This window comes from Mus musculus, chromosome 4 (assembly GCF_000001635.26).
Source record: "Mus musculus strain C57BL/6J chromosome 4, GRCm38.p6 C57BL/6J".
Taxonomy (NCBI): Eukaryota; Metazoa; Chordata; class Mammalia; order Rodentia; family Muridae; genus Mus; species Mus musculus.
In genome coordinates this window covers 121,432,311-121,436,665 of record NC_000070.6, presented here as the reverse complement: position 1 = coordinate 121,436,665, position 4,355 = coordinate 121,432,311, and positions in this window count along the sequence as shown.

The window sequence follows — 4,355 nt, the reverse complement described above, 5'->3', positions numbered from 1 at the left end:
TACTCCTGGTGCAGGTGGTGAAGATCAAAGTGGGAGGAGGGGATCTCTCACTCATCCAAACCTCAGAATTGGAGACTAGTGGTGGGCCAGGTCTCCATGCTCATATTGTAGGGATCAGCAAACCTGCAAATCTTGCACTGTGCTGGGTCTTCTCTCCATAGTACTGCAGTTGGGTAGTGGCAAGGTGAGTCTCCTGCTGTCATGCCCCCAGGGCCAGACCTCTGACAATGTCTGGGTAATAGGTGAGGCCAGTTCTGGACAGCCCAGAAACATCAACATGTCTCTGGGTGACAGCACAGGCCAGGACCACAACACTGTCCCAGGTGGCATCACTGTCTACTCACATCAAGCTGTTCCTCACAACCCTCGAGTCTCTAGTTCTCCCTCTCTTCATTGCGCCTACATCCTCCTGTTTTTATTTCTCTTCCATTTGTCCACCACTTACTTGCTCTTTTTAATTGTTCATGGAATCTCTGAGTGTCTGTGGTCATCTCAGCAGTGATCTCAGAAGTGCTATGCGCCACACCGGCATTATGGCAATGGAAGGGGTTTTCTTGGATGTGGTCTATACACCCAGGCCTGTGCAGCACCTATTTTCAGACAGTCATTTCGCTGTCAATTTGCTCCCCTGGTTGTAAAGATGCTTGATCAAACTAGACACCAACCCACTTTCACCTCCACTCATACAGGTCTCCACCCTCCTTCAGGTAAGAGACTCCCCCCATGTACAGCCAGTATGTCCAATCTCATAGTCCCCTGCCAGGTCCTATCCAAGTGAAAGGTACTTGCTGACCAAACTGCCTCAACAGGGATATTCATGGCCTCCACTGAACAAGCAGTTCAAATTCATTCACGAACACACACAAATATAAAAGGGCTTCATGCCTGCTTCCCCCATGTCCCTCTTGCTCAACTCCAGAGGATAATTAAGACATGCTCCTCTTGTGAATCCCTCATTACCACCCCAGCTTTACAGATGACAGGCACCAACCCCTGAGGTCTTGAGTCCAAATTCTCATAACAAATTGATATCACCCATATCCCCCAATTTGGTAGACAGAAATATGTTTTTGTCACCATAGATACGTACTCAAATTTTATATGGGCTACAGCCCAAACAGGTAAAATCTCAAAAAGGTTGATTCATCATATGCACTACACCTTTACCATAATGGGATTCCTCAACAGATAACAGCTGATAATGGCCCACTCATCACTAGCTCTCAATTCAAAACCTTGTTCACACACTGGGAAATTGCCCATCATACAGGTATTACCCACAGCCCCCAGGGCCAGGAAATAATAGAAAGAACACATCAAACCCTAAAAGCCAAACTCCTAAACCAAAAGGCATCCACCTATCACTCTAATGTACAATGAATGATGACTTTGACTACCCTAAACATATTTAACATCCCCATAACTCCAAACATCCTCCTATCTCCCTCCATTGGCACATACAAAAATTTGCCCCGCCCCCATCCTGGTAATATGGTGACATCCTTTGGACTGAATTTTTGAGGGAAAAGACCCCTTCCTTACAAGAGGAGGGGTTTTGCTTGGGTCTTTCCACAGGACCAGCATAAGCCTATCTGGTCCTGCCAGAAATGTCCAACACCACCACACCAACCAAGAAGATGGCCTGCCTCTCACTCACAGATCCAGTACAGAAGAAGAGGAGGAGGAGGAAGAAGAGGGGGAGGAGGAGGAGGAGGAGGGGGAGGAGGAGGAGAAAGAGGGGGAGGAGGAGGAGGGGGAGGAGGAGGAGAAAGAGGGGGAGGAGGAGGAGGGGGAGGAGGAGGAGAAAGAGGGGGAGGAGGAGGAGGGGGAGGAGGAGGAGGCAGAGAAAACACCACCCAAGGACAAGATCTCCTGGAATGACATCCATGACCTGGTGACTGCTGCCCAGGCCATGTGCCCTCCAACCACCCCCCCCTCTATTCTCTTGGCTGTTTTTGTCATTCTTCATGCTAACTCTGCTGCTGTCCAGCCTCTCCTTAGCCTCCCCATCACATACCATTGGAGACTCTGTACTAGGGAAACCTACAATGGACACAACAAAGTTATAGGGAGCCAGAACTGTCCACATGAAGGATGTCAAACCAGGATTGAGATCCCTTTGCACCGAGATTCCATCTCCACTATGCCCAGCCCTTTTCTCTGCTTTCCTTACAAAAACACAGGTGAATGTCTCCAGGAGGTCTCCACATATGGAGGTTACAGATACTGGAGATGCAGAATGGAATCCACCAGTCATGGCAGCACCATGCTCACCAACATTAAAACTCATTCTCTGCTTCCTATCAGCAATTCATGGGATAAACGTTGGCAGACTGGAGTCATGGGTAAACTAACCGAATGGCTATGCCATATAACCAGTAGCTGACCTGCAAATCACCCGTGAGCTTGTCACTGCCGCTAAATCAGCCTTTTCCCATGCTAATATTATCTAACAGAAAAATCAGTATCAAAAGGAGCTGTAAGCTACCCTCTCCTGGTTACAGTACATCCAATACACAGCTGACCTCCTTCCCTTAACAATCCACCCCAACTCCACCAATGCTTTTTCTGTGCTTCTCTTTCCCTACAATTATTAGCAGCTGTTCCCATTAACATTTCCCTTCATGACATCCATGGAACCCTACCCATGAGGAAAGTACAGGACATTCCTTCTTTGACTTACCCCCACCTTTGCCTTGTAAGACCCTCCTCAAAACCCCATCTTAGATGTGTCCATGACATCAGCATCACCAAATCAGTATGCGTTAATCCTCCTGCCCTCCTCTGGTGCAAAGGCATTACAGGTGCCTGTATTAACCCAACTTTTCAAGGCTCTTGCACACCCCCCGTGATAATTTTCACCCAGGTTTATCTCTATGAACCTGAAGAACTCATCTTGCAAATGGGAGAAAGCTTAAAGAAGAGAAAGATCTTCATCCCTCTGCTCACTGGACTAGGCCTTGCTGTCTCACTGTGGGCAACAGGAACTGTTGGAGCAACCCTTGTCCAAACACATCTGGCCAGTGACTTCCAAGACAAGCTTGACCAGGCAATGGCTTTCACTACAGACAGCCAGATAACCCCATAGCAGGAGTTGCTCTCCAAAACCAGAAAGCCTGGACTTATTGATCACTGAACAGGGAGGAACTTGTGTTTTGCTGGGGGAGAAATGTTGCTTTTATGTCAACGAATCTGGGCTGGTAAAAGAAGATATACAAATGTTCAAACAACTCTGAAGGGACCTCCAGGCACTCTATACTGCCAACACCCCTATGCTTTGGTACTCTAACACCTTGATAGCCTGAGTGCTTCCCCTCCTTGACCCCATACTAGCCATTGGATTCTGGCTTCTCTTGGCACCCTGTCATATTCTGTTTCTAAAGGAACAGATGGAGTTTCTGGAACAGAGAGCTTCTGAGGCGACGCCAACTTCGGCTCCAGACAACCGGATACTTTCCTGGTGAGAGCACAGGGGTCCGCCCGGCCCGAGAGGTTTCGGCCTCAGGCTCCGGCGGGAGCCACCTTGGTTCCGGGACTCCCCGGAGGGTAGGCTGCACGGTGAGGGTGTGGAATACAGAGGCCAGCAGTTTCTGGGACAAGAGCCACAGAGCTTCTGAGACGGTGCCATCTTCAGCTCCAGACAACCGGCCACCTTCCTGGCCAAAGCAACAGAGCTTCTGGGAAAGATCCTGTTTTGGGCCTTCATCTTCAGCCAGGAGGAGGTCCAAACACCAGATAACTGAGCACCTTCCCTGAAAGAGGAGAGCTTGCCTGCAGAGACTGCTATGACCACTGAAACTCAGAGGAGAGAGCTAGTCTCCCACGTCTGCTGCTAGAGGGTAACAAAATCACCAGAGGAACAATCTCTAAACAAAGACAACTATAACAACTAACTCCAGAGATTGCCAGATGGCTAAAGGTAAACGTAAGAATCCTACTAACAGAAACCAGGACCACTCACCATCATCAGAACCCAGAACGCCCACTTCGCCCAGTCCAGGGCATCTTAACACACCTGAAAAGGTAGACCTGGATTTAAAAGCATATCTCATGATGATGGTAGAAGACATAAAGAAGGAATTTAATAACTCACTTAAAGAAATACAGGAGAACACTGGTAAAGAGTTACAAGTCCTTAAAGAAAAACAGGAAAACACAACCAAACAGGTAGAAGGCCTTATAGAAAAACAGGAAAACACATTCAAACAGGTGATGGAAATGAACAAAACCACACTAGACCTAAAAAGGGAAGTAGACACAATAAAGAAAACCCAAAGTGAGGCAACGCTGGAGATAGAAACCCTAGGAAAGAAATCTGGAACCACAGATGCCAGCATCAGCAACAGAATACAAGA